General features: G+C 41.7%; 1 protein-coding gene across 17 annotated transcripts in view; it reads right to left on the bottom strand.

The window, feature by feature from the left end:
- picalma (phosphatidylinositol binding clathrin assembly protein a) overlaps nt 1–18,164 on the bottom strand; it is a 140,601-nt gene that overhangs the window by 106,325 nt on the left and 16,112 nt on the right. The window contains exon 2 of one of the 17 annotated variants that reach the window (XM_085998829.1): nt 12,333–12,439. The exons of the other annotated variants lie outside the window; for them this stretch is intronic. The gene's annotated coding sequence lies outside the window, so the exon portion shown is untranslated. The remainder of the gene's footprint in view (nt 1–12,332; nt 12,440–18,164) is intronic. 17 annotated transcript variants of the gene reach the window in all.

Below are 18,164 nucleotides of genomic sequence, written 5' to 3'. Positions count from 1 at the left end.
AGTCCTGTTAGAATTTTATAAGTTTCAATGAGATCCCCTCTCATTCTTCTAAATTCTAGCGAATACAGGTAGACTATCCTTTATCCGAACTTCTGAAAACCGAAAACCTCTAAAAACCGAAAGTTTTTTCGTTCAGTGTAAGTCATGCGCACGACATGACCAGAGTGGCGCACGACTTACGCTGAGCAGGGCAGAGGGTCACAGAGTTCCCTCCTGGGTAGGAGATTGCAGGCCGAGCCAGGCAGTGTGAAGGAGGTACCAGGAAAGTGAACCCAACAATACAGCGGCCCGTCCAATATTCTTTTCTTCCCCCCCCACCCGACCCGACCCCCGACCTGATTTGCAGGCCAGCTTAGTCGGAGTCAGCCGATATCCGGCTTTCCAGAGAAGCAGGAAGGGGAATGAGACAATAACAGTCGCAAGAGGTAGCCTGAACTTTTAAAATTTATTTTAAATACAAATTTCCCAGTCTTATAATACCTTCTGAAATCCGAAAAATTCCGAAAACCGAAACTCAGCTGGTCGCAAGGCTTTCGGATAAGGGATAGTGTACCTGTACAAGCCCAATCAACCCAATCTCTCTTCATATGTCATTCCTGCCATCCCAGCTATCAGTCTAGTGAATCTTCGCTGCACTCCCTCCATGGCAAGAACATCCTTCCTCAGATAAGGCGACCAAAACTGCACACAATACTCAAGGTGTGGTCTCACCAAGGCCCTGTGCAACTGCAGCAAGACATCCTTGCTCCTGTACTGAAATCCTCTCGCTACGAAGGCCAACATACCATTTGCCTTCTTAACTGCCTGCTGCACTTGCATGCTTACCTTCAGCAACTGGTGCACAAGGACACCCAGGTCTCATTGTACTTCCCCTTTTCCCAATCTATTGCCATTCAGATAATAATCTGCCTTCCTGTTTTTGACACCAAAGTGGATAACCTCGCATTTATCCACATTATACTGCATCTGCCCAATCACCCAAACTGTCCAAATCATACTGGAGTTTCTCGGCATCCTCCTCACAGCACACACGCCCACCCAGCTTTGTGTCGTCTGCAAACTTGGAGATACTTACATCTAGTTCCCTCGTCTAGAGATAGATATAGTGAATAGCTGGGGTCCTAGCACCGATCCCTGTCATACCCCACTGGTCACTGCCTGCCACTCGGAAAAAGACCCATTTATTCCAACTCTTTGCTTCCCGTTTGCCAACCCTTATCGAAAGCCTTCTGAAAGTCCAAATACACCACACCCACTGGTTCTCCCTTATCTATTCTACCAGTTACATCCTCAAAAAATCACAGTAGATTCGTCAAACATGATTTACCTTTTGTAAATCCATGTTGACTTTGTCTGATCCGGTCACTGTTTTCCAAGTGCTCTGCTGTTACATCTTTTAGAATGGACTCTAGCATTTTCCCCACTGCCGAGGTCAGGCTTACCGGTCTATAATTCCCTGTTTTCTCTCTACCACCTTTTTTGAATAGTGGGGTTACATTAGCTACCCTCCAATCCATGGGAACTGTTCCAGAGTCTATAGAATTTTGGAAGATGAGCAGCAATGCATCTACTATTTCTAGGGCTACTTCCTTGAGTAACCTAGGATGTAGATTATCAGGCCCTGGGGATTTATCGGCCTTCAATCCCGTCAATTTCCCTAACGCCATTTCCCTACAAATACTGATTTCATTCAGTTCCTCCCTCTCATTAGATCCTATGTTCCCTGACATCTCTGGGAGGTTATTTGTGTCCTCCTTTGTGAAGACAGAACCAAAGTATGTATTTAATTGGTCTGCCATTTCTTTGTTCCCTATTATAAATTCCCCTGATTCTGACTGCAAGGGACCTACGCTTGACTTCACCAATCTTTTTCTCTTCACATATCTATAGAAGCTTTTACAGTCAGTTTTTATGTTCCCTGCAAGCTTACTCTCACCCTATTTTCCCCCTCTTAATTAATCTCTTTGCCCTCCTTTGCTGAAGATAAACTGCTCCCAATCCTTAGGTTTGCTGCTTTTTCTGGCCAATTTATATGTCCTCTCCTTGGATCTCATGCTATCCCTAATTTCCCTGGTTAGCCACGGTTGAGTCACCTTTTTTGTTTTATTTTTATGCCAAACAGGGATGAACAAATTCTGTAGTTCATCCATGCGATCTTTAAATGTTTGCCATTGCCTAGCCACCGTCAACCCTTTATGTAACGTTCCCCAATCCATCCTAGCCAACTCGTACCATCATAGTTTCCTTCATTTAAATTTAGGACCCTAGTCACAATCAAATACTTCACTCTCCATCTTAATGAAGAATTCGATCATATTATGATCGCTCCTCCCCAAGGGGCCTCCCACAACAACATTGCTAATTAATCCTCTCATATTACATAATACCCAGTCTATGGCCTGATCTCCAGTTGGTTCCTTGACATATTGGTCCAGGAAACCATCCCGTATACACTCTCGAAATTCCTCCTCCACAGTATGGTTACTAATTTGGTTAGCCTAATCTATATGTAGATTAAAGTCACCCATGATAACTGCTGTGCCCTTATTGCACGCGTCTAATTTCCCGTTTAATGCCATCCCCAACCTCAGCATTACTGTTTGGGGGTCTGTATAGAATTCCCACTAATGTTTTCTGCCCCTTGGTATTTCTCAGCTCTACCCATACAGATTCCACATCATCAGAGCTAATATCCTTCCTTACTATTGTGTTAATCTCCTCTTTAACCAGCAATGCTACCCCACCTCCTTTTCCTTTTTGCCTGTCCTTCCTGAATATTGAATACCCCTGGATGTTGTATTCCCAGCCTTGGTCACCCTGGAGCCATGTCTCCGTAATCCCAATTATATCATATCCATTTACATCTATTTGCGCAGCTAATTCATCCACCTTATTACGAATGCTCCTCGCATTAAGACACAAAGCTTTCAGGCTCGTTTCTTTAACACTCTTAGACCTTTTAGAATTATTTACTGTGGCCATGTTTGATTTACACCCTTGATTTCTCTGACTGCCACTTTTGTTTTTCTCTTTCCTGTCTTTTGCTTCTATCCTTGCTTCCTTTTCCTCTGTCTCCCTGCACAGGTTCCTAACTCCTTGCAATTGCCTGGAAGGACCCCGCACGTCAGTCATAACGAGGCCAATCAATCCAAAACCAGAAGTGCTGGGAGGCGGCAACCGTGTGCAGGTCTGAAAGCTGCTGAGCAGAGGGCCCGCCCTCAACCCACCTCCGTTATTAAAATCGAGCCCTAGGGCTCCAGATTCAACTTTAGGTTATTGCCAGAGTAGAAGAGAGAAGTTTCAGACTGTTCATTGGGAGTGGAATATTTTAAAGCAGAGCTACAAAATTCTACTGGAAAGCACCAGTCTTCCACATCAGTATTATTTTTTAATCTACGCCATACTTATAGAAACAAAATTGTATGAAAATTTCTCCGCTGAGGATAATGTTTGTGGCCAGTGTGATACCACTTTTCCTGCGAGATTATTTATTTCACAAGATGATAACGTGAAAAGATTTCACATACTGCTTTAATTCTCCATTTAGTAAAAGGTGGTGGGAAAAAAATCCAAAGACAAACATTGTGTAACATTCCCACACTTAATTCCTCAAACAGTTTGAGAACAACAAGCATACCAACTGTCATCATCCTCTGCACATAGAAATAAAGTAGAAAATTTTATTTTCTTAATTTGCACCAATATTTTTGAAATCTAATCAGTCACTGCATAAACACAATATAACATTTAAAAACGATTAGACTAGATATAACACACTGTATTGGCTCATTGTTCAGATGCTGCACCACATTTACATCAGTGATTTTCAGGCTATTCTGTATGGGAGCTTGTTGTAGGAACCCCATGTTATCTTGAGAAAGGCAGTATCGGCTACCCAAGGGAAAGTATTTACCAATAGGAGTAACATTCTAGTATCAACATGTACAGAAATCAGATGATGGATGGACAGAAATCTGATGGCTGGAGGGATCCCCTGCAATCAGGGGATCCCTTAGGGTTCAGGGGCCCCAATTTGAAAACCCATGATTTACACAACAGAAGCCGGTATTTAAATAAACTGAATGGCCTGCATGATCCAGATTTTTATAATGCTTAGAGGAATAGACCATTTAAAGGCACACAAATTAATTAATTTGCATTCAGAATGTAGAACTGGAGAACAGTACAAGCAAAACTTGACATTAGATCGAATTTTGCCCCATAGAATTCTGGATATGTAGAGCACACCAGCAAACACAGCACGAATACCTTCAACAGAAAATGAAGAGTTGGATGTATATTCATTAGGAAACAGGATTGAAGGCAATAAAACTAAGTATAATACAACTGCTTCCAATGACTCAGCTGACTAAGGTGCAAGTAACCAAGGCTGACCAGGAAGGTTACAGGTCTGTTAACCTACCTGACCCCATCAGCGGCAGTAAAAGTTATGACTGACTTCAGCACAGTTGCAATGGGGAGGGAGAAAAAAAATCTTTTAAAAAAAACCCTAGGCTCACACATGAACAATGTTCATTTGGGTGAGCTACTAGAGGCCACCTGCAACTGTGAAACTATACTTGAGCAAGGATCAACACTTTCAACAGGAGGAGGAGAATTGGAAGGGAAAAACTGAGAAAAAGGGAGGGAGAAAATAACATTTAGAAGGTATTCTGGAGATTTGAATTTACTTTTTTTCCAAGAAGGCAGGAAGAACATAAATTTTCTTGTTTGATAAAGTTGAAGAAAATATGTCTGTGGAAGGAATTGAGCTTGATGGACCCAATACACCTGATCATTAAAAAAAATGAATTTAACCATTAAAATCCTGGATGCTTTTCAAAACTCTGGAAAAAGTGTTTGATGGCTACGATAATCCATATACAGGAAACTCTTTTATCCGGCACCGACGTGGTGCCGGTTTATCAAAAAGTCCAGATTACAGAGAGGTATAGTAAAAGGTACGAGAGCTCCGTACACAGCAACAAATCCAGGCTTCCCTGTTGTGCAGGAACCCCGGCGTCCCTGTTGCTTAGCAACAGGTGCAGGAACGCCGGTTACACAGCCACAGATCCAGGAACGGCCACTAATATGAAGTAAAACTTACCTGAACCTACTCCTGAATTTTGCCGGTTAACAGATTTCCGGTTATTTAGGTGCCGGTAAATCGAGAGTTTCCTGTAACAGATTTTTCTTTGGAAGGGGAAAATATAGTTACTGTTGGCAACACATTAAAATCCAGTCTCTTATTGACAAAAAAGATTACAGAAGAGCAAACTTGGCACTGCAGTGGACCTTTCCCTTAAAAAGACATTTGATGTAATTTTATTTTACAATTGTTTTGCACTATTTCCCAAAAGGGGGGAGGGAGCATAAAACAAAATGGTGCGACAATCATATTCCACAAGTTAGAAATTTTATTTTTAAACAAAAATATATTCCTGAAATGGTGCATTTGGTATTCTTACTTTTTCCCTCCCTGCGAGAAGTCCCACCAATATTTAGCCAGTTTGCACTGTTGAACAACAGTCTGAAGAAATCAGATAGACCTTCAAAAGGAATAAATTCCTTACACGATGGCATCTGCTTAAAAGACAAGAGTCAGAGAGATGGGGGATTGGGGGGGCGGAAGAGAGAAAGAGAAAGTTCAGCCCCGTTTCAGCTCAACTTTGATGTGGTGTAGATTTGATGAGCTACATGAGAATTGTTAAAAGCTTGTTTTGGCAGCAACACAAGAGCTTTAAAAGCTGGAGGGTACTTTAGAGTCATACATGTTACAAATAAATTAAAATGCAGATAGAAAACTAGGCTATTTAAAAAACAGACGAGAGTCAAAGTTGATGAGAGATAAAAAAAAACTGGAGCACAAAATCTAGGCTGACACTCCAGTGTAGTACAGGAAACTTTTTTTAAATCTGGCACCGACGTGGTGCCGGTTTATCAAAAAGTCCGGATTACAGAGAGGTATAGTAAAAGGTACAAGAGCCCCGTACACAACCACAGATCCAGGCGTCCCTGTTGCATGGCAACAGGTGCAGGAACCCCAGTTACAAGGCCACAGATCCAGGAACGGCCACTAATATGAAGTAAAACTTACCTGAACCTACTCCTGAATTTTGCCGGTTAACAGAGATTTCCGGTTATTTAGGTGCCGGTAAATCGAGAGCTTCCTGTACTGAGAGAGTGCTGCACTGTTGGACGTTCAAAGAAGACAGCACCTCCCAAACCCACGACCACTACCACCTAGAAGGACAAGGGCAGCAGGCGCATGGGAACACCACCACCTGCAAGTTCCCCCTCCAAGTTACATACCATTCTGACTTGGAAAGATAGCGTCATTCCTTCATTGTCACTGGGTCAAAATCCTGGAACTCCCTCCCTAATAGCACTGTGGGAGTACCTTCACCACAAGGACTGCAGCGGTTCAAGGTGGCAACTCACCACCATCTTCTCGAGGGCAATTAAGGATGAGCAATAAATGCTGGCCTTGCCAGTGACGTCCACATCCCAGGCACGAATAAAAAAAAGGTGCAGTCTTTCAGATAAAACGTTACACCTGAGAAAGCAGATGGGGCCTTGGTTTATGTTAAAGATCCCATGGCATTATTTCGAAGAAGAGCAGGGGAGTTATCCCAAGTGTCCTGGCCAATATTTATCTCTCACTCAACATCACTAAAAACAGATTATCTGGGCGTCATCACATTACTGTTTGTGGGAGTTTGCTGTTCGCAAATTGGCTGCGTTTCCTTCATTACAACAGTGATTACACTTCAAAAGTACTTGATTGGCTGTAAAATGCTTTGGGACATCCTGAGGTTGTGAAAGGTGCTATATAAATGCAAGTCTTTCTTTTCTTTTTAGTTGAGTCTCAACAATTAGTTTATAGGCATTCTACAGGAAGGGAGCTTGCAGCAAACTAAATACCTCTCTCTTTGATGCTGCTTGCAAAAGTGATTAAAAGTTTAAGAAACTGGGGCAAATGAAATTCAGCAATGCAGGTACTGTAGTTTGTTGCATAGAGAATCTTTCGTAACCTCCCAGAATATTTTGTGACACCAGGGGGAAATCTTACTGCAGCCTTGGCCTACGAACGAGATATTTAAGTTTAGTTGTATTAGCATATAAATTGTAAAATGGAAACTATATTAAATACATGTTAAAAACACCAAGTTTTCTCCTCTGTAGCTCTGACATGACAATTGTTCACTAACCCCACTATACATCCCTAAAAATAAGTTTTCTTTTGTGAAAATTCCTGGAAGGTCTAATTTGAATTCATACTTTGCTAAAATAGTAATCTGATATTTATGTTTATATATTCATTCTCAGGATGTGGGCATCACTGGCAAGGCTGGCATTTATTGCCCATCCCTAGTTGCCCTCAAGATGGCCTTCTTGAACCGCTGCCATCCATGTGGTTACGCTGCTCCCACAAAGCTGTAGGCAGTGTGTTCCTGGAATTTAACCCAGCAACAATGAAGGAAACCACAGTTACCAATATAAATATATTATCTTTCCTGACCAAATGCCAATTTTTTTCCTTCCTCATTGCTTAAGTGCAAGTAGTCTCTGCTTCTCAAATTATTTTGTTTTTCTACTTTGATTATTTTCTACTGTCAACAATCACAATGCACAAGCCCTTTCTCAATTTTCTTCCATCAAAAAGTCTTGCCCCAAATTACACCAAAAATAATTTTCTATTGAAATTGCACCAAACAAAATTTCTCTATTGCCCTGTCGGGACAATTCTTCACCAACCCCCCAACCCCCCCCTCTATACAAGCCTAAAAATAAACAAAGTATTCAAAAAAATCAGGAAAAAAATCTCAAAGTTTCATCCCACTTTACAATCACTTCAACAATTCCTCCTTTCCATCCACTGCCACATCAACAGACCGCTGGGCCTCCTGAGCAATCCAAACTTTCCCTCCATAGATCTTTCAAACCCTAGGCTAGCCTCACTTGCATTCCTTATCCTGGGCCTAAGCTGGGCATGTGTGCACAAGACAGCCAAGACATAGGCATCTGGAGTAAAGTGCAATCAAACTTATCCTCTGCCTCAGCCTCATAGTTCACCATTCATTCCTTTCCTCCTTCCATGCCACACCAGAATCCCGACTTCAGTACTCAATCGATTGATTCCAGACCCAGTCACTGCTGTTTACTTCTTTGCCTCACCTTAGGCAGACCTGGAACTTCAACACTAATTCTCTCACTTACCTGCTAATCAAGGCAAGTCCTGGATTTTGCTGCTTGCTCCCTACCAGCCTCAGTCAGGCCCTAATCTTCTGCTTGCTCCCTGCCCTCCTTGCAAGCCCCAGGCAGGTGTTGGAATTCATTGCTCACCTCAGCTCCCTAGTTGGCAAGTAGAATGAATCTCCTTCAATTTTTCATCAAACCAAAATCACAGTTTGTATTTTATGGGGCAAGTAGAGATAGTTCAAAAACACTCGAGCACAAATGCAAGAAAAACATAAATTTGCACAAGTAAACATATGTTAAAGCAACAGAAGGAATTAAGAAAGAGGAATAGATTCTGTAAAAAAGTAAACTGAAGATTACAAGCCAAATAATAGAAAGGAAAGATACAACTTAAGTTTCTGGTGGCTTTGCTCATTGAGCAAAACAAAATTCTCTTTTCTGTAACCGGTTCTCCAATTCTGTGTGTCCTTCTGTCTATTCTTTTTCACAATTTTCTCTCTCTATAGCTCATGCACACTTCTCATTATGCTGTCTAGCCTTGAATTTCAACTTTGTTATGTCTCACTCTTCAGTTACACCTCTCTTCTGTATGTCTCCCAATGTCCATGTATGGCACTCATACATTTTTCTTTCATGAACTGCATTTCCAAATCTCACTTTTGTTAAATCCTAAAATACACAGGAAAAGGGAGCCAACATGTACCAACTTGGGCACAGATACTGAAACCGGGAGAGAACAGGCTATCCAGGAGCTGGTGCTACACTCACAGATCAGGAAGAAACTTGGACACTGGGGAGGGATTGGGGATGGGGGCACAGATGTGGCATAATGAATGGAAGGGAAAAGGTAGCAGAGATGGGATTGAGTGAGCAACCTGGGACTCAGACTGGGATTTGTGAGTGGAACACAGATTCCAGAGGATGGCAGCAATCAAAGGGCTTTGTTCTTTGGGGGAGTAGTGGGGAAACAGGGCTGGATGCTGGAAACACTCAAGTGCAGGTGTTATCAAGTGTCTTTAAAGTGATTTTAGTCTCTAGTTCTCACACAAGCGGTTTCCACTATTTGGCACAGTGTAGCTAAAACTCAAGAGAGTTGAGACAGCAGAACTTCACTATCACAATTCATAAGAACCAGTAGGAAACCAAGACTCATGACTAGGGTTGCAAAGGGGTGGAAAGTTTCCGGTAAATTTCTGGAAATTTTCCATGGGAAGTTTAGCTTGGGAATTTTGCCCAAAAAAGCACATGCTAGCATAATGTTTTTTTTGTATTTCTTTCTTGTTTTTCCCCCCACAGGTCCTCTCTTAAAATTACTAACAGAGATGGAATCTTAATTATTAAGGAATTTCTTAATCAATATATGTTTATCTTCTTACTTGGCTTGTTTTAATAATTACAAGTTTTGTGTGTGACTGTGAACAAATGTGTCCTGATTGGTTGGATGAGCGATTAGCTCCCTCTATTTGTAATATTTGCATATCGAATTGTGATTGGCCTGCAGGCATCTCTAAGACTGCTATAGTTTTTTTAAAGATCCAGGTTAGGGGTCCTGAGGGAAGTCATTTTGTTTTCTGCTGATGTTGTGATGATGCAGTAAGTAAATCAGACTTTATACCAAATAAACCAGTTACTTGTTGAACTCTGTTGTCCTTCAATTTAAAATATACAAAATAATACACTATTGGTGATGTAGCGTCGTGTGTGTACAGGTCATGCTTCCATCACATGGAGCATCAGCAAAAATGTACTCACCCTGTTGCAATCGTGCTGATCGACCGCAGTTCGACACAGAGATGAATGCCTTTTATTTCTCTGCATAGAACAATGCCACGTTTACCGTCGGATGTGTGGAAGCATTTTACCCCAGGCATTAAAGATGGAAAGACTGTGTACATGTGCAAACACTGTAGAAAGCCATATGTAAAGAATGCCACAAAGATGCAACAGCATTTATCCAAATGCAACAACTTCACTCAAAGCTCACAGCAGTCAGCCCAGAGTTCCTCTGCTTCCATTCAAGAAGGTGATGGTTCTCATTCAGCATCAGGCTCCTTATCAGCAACTCCTGGCCCACTTGGAAGGTTCTTTGATACAATGGATAACCATAGCCAGAAGAATGCAGATGAGTGCCTTGCTCGAGCTGTATATGCAACAGGCTCACCCCTCATGCTCACAGCCAATGTGTACTGGAAGAGAGTTTTCAATGTTATTCGCCCTGCATACTGTCCTCCCACCAGACATGCTTTGTCTACTTATTTGCTGGAGGCTGAGTATAACAGAGTCCAAGGAAAGCTCAAAGAAACAATAGCGATGGCAGACTGTGTTGCAGTTATCTCAGATGGGTGGTCAAATCGTCTCCACTCCTCTCCCAGTGTTCTTCAAGAGCACAGACACAAAGGACAACAGGCACATACATTGCTGATGAGCTGAAAGCGGTCATCAACGATCTTGGATCACAAAAGGTCTTTGCAGTAGTTACTGACAATGCTGCGAATATGAAGGCTGCTTGGGCTCAAGTGGAGGAGGCCTTACCCTCATATTACGTCTATTGGGTGCGCAGCTCATGGGCTTAACCTGCTCCTCAAGGACGTCATGGGTTTGAGAACCACTGTACAAGAGAGCCAAGCAAGTTGTTAAGTATGTCAGGGGAAAACAGGTAGTTGCAGCAACCTACAACTCCAAGCAAATGACAAAGAACAAGAACACCACACTGAAGCTGCCCAACAACACTCGATGGGGTGGTGTTGTCATAATGTACAACAGCCTTCTGGAGGGTAAGGAGTCGCTGCAAGAAATGGCAATATCCCAGTCTGGGGATATGGAAACCACCATCAAGAAAATACTGCTGGATGATGTGTTTTGGGAGAGAGTGGTTAGCAGCCTTAAACTACTCTCACCAGTAGCATCTGCAATTGCTCAGATTGAAGGAGATGACGCTGTCTTGTCAGATGTTCTCAGGCTTTTTACTGATTTAAAAGAACAAATCAACATCCCTGCTGCTCAAAGCAGAGGAGAAGGCAATTGTTCAATTCATACAGACGTGTCAAGCCGATTCATGCTGCAGCATACATGCTGGACCCAAAGCATGTTGGGAGACCAATACTTTCTGGAGAACAGATCAACAGCGCTTAGTGTGATTTCTACCCTCTCACACCATCTCAATCTGGATGTGGGCAAAGTTCTGGGAAGTCTGGCAAAGTTCTCTACCAAGCAAGGTCTTTGGAATGGGGATGGGATATGGGAATCATGCAAGCATATCAGTGCACATACCTGGTGGAAGGGACTTTGTGCATCTGAGGCCCTGTCACCTATTGCATCGGTGATACTCCAAATCCCACCTTCATCAGCGGCCTCTGAACGAAACTGGTCACTTTTTGGGAATACGCATACAAAGGTGCGCAACGGGCTGACTAACGAGAGTGGAGAAACTGGTGGCTATCCGGGCGAACCTACAACTTATTGAGCCAGATACAGAAGTGTCCACCACACAGCTAGACACTGACACAGAGGAGGAAATGGACACGTCAGAGCCAGAGTCAGAGAATCAGGAGGAGCAATGAGGAGTAGAAGACTCAAAAAGGGACAAAATAAGGACAAATTACAGGCTAAATAAGCTGACGCTCTTTTTATTTTATTTTAGATGGGTCTTTTTTGTGGGGGTTCAATAAAGTTCAAAATTATAACCTAAATAAAGTTTTGAAAGCCTGTTTTTATTTGTATGGAACAGTATGTCTATTTTGACGACAAAGATAATGTAAGGGTCAGAGACAAAAACCATCAGTGTGCAAAAAAACTCAAAATTCCCATAAATTCCCCAAATTCCCGAAAATTCCCATGGAAAGTTTCCTCTTTTAAAAATTCCCAGAATTTTGCAACCCTACTCATGACTGGCGTCCTTTTGTTCACTTCTATTGATTAAAGTATTACTGTTGAAACATTGAAAATTGAGGACTTGCCTGGAGAAGTTATACAGTACTTGGACAGACAAACAAAATAACCATCTCTCAAACATCCAAGTTAAAATCTCATCTATTGATGTAAATCTAATTTTCTTAAATGCTGGGATTAGCATCCACTACAAACCAGTTTCTACAAATCGGTCAGTCTTGGCTTAATGGTAGCAGTCTCACCTGCAAGGCAGATTGTTGTGGGTTCATCCCACTCCAGAGACGGGAGCACATAATCCAGGATGACATGGCGAATGCTGCACTTCTGGAGGTGTCGTACGGAGGTAGTGCTGCGGCAGGCAAAAGTGTTGTCTTTTAGAGGAGATGTTAAACTGAGGCCCCATCTGTCTTCTCGGGTGGATGTAAAAGATCCCATGGCACTATTCAAAGAATAGCAAAAGTTCTCCCTGGTGTCCTAGTCAATATTTATCCCTCAACCAACATTAAGAGAGAAACAAATTATCTGGTCATTTATTTCATTGCTGGTTATGGGAAGTTACCGTGCCTAAATTGTCTGCCGCGTTTCCTACATTACAACAGTGACGACAGTTCAGAAAAGTACTTTATTAGGTGTAAAGGACTTTGGGACGTCTCGAGGTCATGAAAGACGCTATATAAATGCTAGTCCTTGCCTTATAACGTTTGGGCTTGAGGAAAAATAAATTAATTCGTGCAATTAGGTTGCACCCCCTTACACAGCACTGAAATGGCTCTAATCAAATTCATGTATGACATTCTCTAACTGTGACCATGGCGCATTATCGTAAATTGTCCTCTATTGAGTTTTTGAGATGCTCATCTGAAATCCGGTTCTGCACAAGCCCTATACATCTTCCAACTAAACTCTGGGAAGACCAAAGGCAATAAATAGCTTGAGCCCCTGCCACAATCTCCATACCCTTGCCACCGGCTCCAATATCCTCCCAGCCACCGTCTCAGGCTGAACCAGACTGTTGACAACCTCACCATTCTGTTTGACCACCGGCTGAGCTTCCAACCTCATATTCTCATCACAAAGACTGCCTGCTTCTTGCTCTAACCCTACCTTAGGCCATTTGCTATTAAAACCCTCACGAATTTTGGGACTGCAGACTATGCAACCATGGCAGGACCTCTGGCGTAATATATGTTAAAATGATATGGAGCTAAATTTATCCCTGAAGAGCCAAAAGTCACATATGCACGAGAAGCATGCTGGAGACAATGACATTCCACTACAACAATTTTCTTAATTTGAACTAATCTTTTGAAGAAATCACCAAGAAAATGGATGAGGGAAACCCAGTAAAATTGCCCAAAGGGTGTCAGAGAAATTTTCCAGATTGTTATTTGGCCTGGATTTATAAATCTGTTTTTTCAGCTCTCCCAGGAGATTACATGCCTTCTGGGTGGGGAGTGTATGTATTGTGATGCACAAGACATCACCATGATGGACCAGGTGGTCTTTTCCTGTCCATCATTTATCAAATGTTCGTATGATTCTTTGTGGAGGGGAGTAGTCAATTTCCCAGAGACTGAATTAATATATGTGCAAGAAACAGTCTACAAGGGGATACTATTGTTACATCCTCCGGTTACATGATCATACAATTGAATATTGGGCAGGGAGAGGCCACTCCCGTAAAAGCAAGATGCTCCGACCTCTTAAGGGAGCAATTTGACACCACTGAACTCGAGAAGGCATACCCAAATTCGTAACAGCATACAAAAATAAATCCTCTTTCAAAAAGTAGAAACAATCCAAAAAAATATGAATCTAGAAAATCACTGACAATGAACCAGTCGCACTGATTTGCAGGTTTCGACAAGAACAATTACAGGTATTTAAAGAGTTTAAAGGTAGGTTCAGAACAGACTAGAAGCAGAAGCCAAATATACCATCCTAAGTCTCAATTTGAACAGTAATTAATTTCTCCAGTTGAATAGAATAATTGTAATACCAGGATAACTAAATATGAGGAAAATCGTCACCTCAGTGACTGTACTTTAAATTAATTCATTGTATGTTAGGTGCTTTGGGATGTCCTGAGAGCTACGATAAGATATTAAATATTTGCAAACTTTTTGCTTTCTAAACATACTCATAGGCTAGTAGCCGGATACCGATCAAATGCCTAAAATAGCTTTCCTCAATTGGCTAAGCTTAACTTAATTAGCTCCCAACTGTATCATGAATCTCCATGCACCAGCAAAAGATTATTTCCCTTTCCAACTTAAATTTTCTTCTTCCTTACTTTAGGTCCCTGTAGATCATAGCCAAGATAGGCAGTTGGCCTGCTCAGAAAGAACTGCACACATGCCACTCAAGCTCCAAAAAACCTTAGTAGGATTACTTACTTACTTAGGATACATGGCACAGAAACAGGCCATTCTGCCTAACCAGCCCATGCTGGCGTTTATGCTCCACTCAAGCCTCCTCCCATCTTTCCTCGTCTTAACTATCAGCAGAACCCTCTATTCCCTTTTCCCTTATATGCTTATCGAGCCTCCGCTTAAATGCATCTATACTATTTGCCTCAACTAGTTCCTGTGGTAGCGAGTTCCACATTCTCACCACTCTCTGGGTAAAGAAGTTTCTTCTGAATTCCCTATTTGATTTCTTGGTGACTACCTTATACTGATGCCCTCTAGTTAGGCTCTTCCCCACAAGTGGAAACACTCTCTCTGTATCTACTCTATCAAAACCTTTCATAATTTTAAAGACCTCTATTAGGTCACCCCTCAGCCTTCTTCTTTCAAACAAAAAGAGACCCAGCCTGTTCATCCTTTCCTGATGGGTATAACCTCGCATTTCTGGTATCATCCTTGTAAATCTTCTCTGCACCCTCTCCAGTGCCTCTGTATCCTTTTTATAAAATGGCGATCAGAATTGTACACAGTACTCCAAGTGTGGTCTAACCAAGGTTCAATACAAGTTTAGCATAGCTTCACTACTTTTCAATTCTATCCCAATTCACCATTTAATTTGCAATCCCTTCCTGTGGTAATGTATCTAGTCTCAGAGACTCATTCATGATGGCAAGCGGCATGAAACTCACCAAAAGGGGAAGTTCGGTTGAAAACCCACATCCTATCTACAACACCAACTGCAACATTTTTTCATGCATTTCACTCTATCCTCCACAGGTAACAGTCACACTCTGGTACCTTACTCAAATGGCCATCATTCACATGTGACCCTTGATGGGGAATGCAAACAGCATATTTTACCAAGAGGCCTCACAGCAGAGCACGATTCTGTCCTCTTCCCATCAGCCACACACACAAACTTCCGCCAAGAGCTGATGGATAGCAATCAGGAGCAGAAATGTTGGCTGATTTTCTCCTCCCTAGGAGCACCGAGACCAATTGTAGTGCCCTTGCCACCACCCCAACTGCAATATGCTAACTTAGCTCAGTCCAGATATCCAATTTAGGACTCTAATGGCTCAGCTACTCATTGGATAAACACTGGAAGAAAACAAATGTTCTTCCTACAAACGCCAGGAAGATATGAAATTACAAACGACTATAGTTTCCTAGATCAGTTGCTTAATAGTAGGCATGAGCCAGTCACCAAAGGCCACTGTAACAACCCAACACAAACTAATTTTTGTATACAGGCCTTGAGGGAATGGTGTTGAATTTTGCAGATGGTACCTGTAAAGTCTGTGGGTTGTGCAGTTAATAAATACACAGACTTCAGAAGTAACAAACAAACAGGTCTTTACTATTCGAAGGTCCGGGCGAATCTGCCCCAGCAATCCTGCCACAACACTTATATACTGGTGTGGTCACTATCGGTATTACAGTATACAGAAGCCAAACAAATAGTGCCACACCGAAAGTAGCCCTCTTAAAGGTGAACGGTTACATTCAATAGTTCCCTTAAAGGTAGACGGGTACATACACTACAGTACCAAAATAGGAAGTATAGTTTAATTCTTTAGACCAAAGGAAGCTGCAAAGGGATAGGCGAAAAAAGTGGCAGATGGAATTCAAATTCATTAAGTGATACATTTGGCTAACAAACAGCAGGAATTATACTCTAAATGGAAGTTGGTTCAGTGCTGAGGGATGTTAAGTCTGTGTGTTCCAGTTATGGTTAATATGAATCACTGCACACAGGCCGCAAGAATAACTTTAACAGGTCTTTACTAGTCGAAGGTCAGGGCTGAACTAACCAGCAAATTACTACACAGCACTTATATACCGGTGTGGTCACCACCGGTATTACCGTATACAGCAGCCAGAGAAAGTAGTACATCTCTTAAGGTGGAACAAGTTACATACACCACAAGGGAGAGCAGAGGAATTGGGGGCACAAGTTTAAAAGACACCAAAGATAATTAAAAAAAATACTGCAGGTGCTGGATGCAGCCCTGACCACAAAATCTCAAACTGATTAAAGACATCGCCTCAGATTGATAAGGCTGTAAAAAAAAATACTAATGGAATTCCAAGTTTTATAATGATATAAAATATAAAAGCAGAGGCAATGATGAGCCTATGTATAAAAAATTTAGTAAAACCTCAGTAGTGTAGTATTGGGTTCCACACTATATGAAGGATCTGAGACTACAATGCCGATTCACTGGGATGCTGCATTGTATGAGGAAATACAAATATGAAGATTTGAAAAATTGAGGCATTTGGTTACAACTTGGTAGAACTGATAAAATGATGAAAGGATGGGACTGGGTAGATAGTAGAAGACTGTTTCAAGTAGTTATGGGACTGGAACAAGGGCCACAGGCACAAGATTAAATGCCAGAGATTTGGAACAGACAGCAAGAGAAAGTTCTTCAGAGAGTTGGGATGCTGTGGAATTCACTTCTAGGACGAGTGGTTGAGGCAGAAACGGTCAACATTCAAGATAGATTGAAAGGTGGTTGAAATGATATGGGAACAGGATGGGTAAATGTGATTGGGACCATTCGCTCACATGAAGGGTAAATGCCAACATGGACTGGTTGGGCTGAATGGCCTGTTTCCATGTTGTAATTTCTCTGTATTGCTATGTCTTAATTTTTTTTAATGCAAAACAGTAAATTACTGTTTCCACCTATTATAAAGATCATCATGCTAGAGTTTGATTAACACATGAGAGTGGAGAAGTTGTATTACTATTAGTAACAACACTTTTTACAAGCTGAAATGAATCTTTTTGCCAGTCTCTCCATTTTTCTTATTCAACTCGTCAACCAGAAAGGCTGTACAGGATATGTCCAGATGGACTAGGACTTGCCGGGGACCTATATTCCATCAGTATTTCCGATCGTGAGCAGGGTGGATACAACTAATCTTGCGAGAGCAAATCCTGAAGCTCCACTGCCCACCACAAAGTTTATACAACCGGTCCTCATAATTTAACCCTTTTATCCCCAGTATTGTTCTGGTGAATCTGCACTGTAGCCCCTCCAAGGCCAATATATATCTTTCCTGAGGGGCAGTGCCCAAAACTCAATGCAATACTCGAGATTGGGTCTGATCAAAACAACAACTGAAACATAACTTCCTCATGTTTCTATTCCAAGCCTCTTGAGATAAAGGCCAACATTCCATTAGCCATTTTGATTACTTTTGTTAACTAATAGTGATGTGTGTGCATAGACACCTAAATGCCTTTGCTCCTCCACAGTTCCTATTCCGATTTGTCTTTCTTGGATCCAAAGTGGATGAACTCACTTTCCCACACTGATCTCCATCTGCCACGGTTTTGCCAACTCACTTAATCAGTCTGTCACTTGTAACTTTCTGCTCCCATCTAAACAACTTACTGCGCCTCCTAAATTAGTGTCATCTGCAACCTTGATATACAACTCTCTATTCCTTCATCGGAGTCATTAATATATATGGCAAAAAACGAGGCCCACTACATCTCTACTTCTCAAGAAAAATAAACCATTTTGAAGCTTATAAAAGTACTTTTTGCATTAAAACTTGGAAGCTGTGTAAACAAAGGATGAGTGTTTGAGGTAACTGAACCATAGCATAGAAAGCCATTCAGCCCATCTTTGCTCGAGCAATCCAAAA

This window comes from Somniosus microcephalus, chromosome 10 (assembly GCF_052327205.1).
Source record: "Somniosus microcephalus isolate GS21.2 chromosome 10, FLI_Smic_1.0, whole genome shotgun sequence".
Classification (NCBI taxonomy): domain Eukaryota; kingdom Metazoa; phylum Chordata; class Chondrichthyes; order Squaliformes; family Somniosidae; genus Somniosus; species Somniosus microcephalus.
This window is presented reverse-complemented; position numbering and strand designations above follow the sequence as displayed.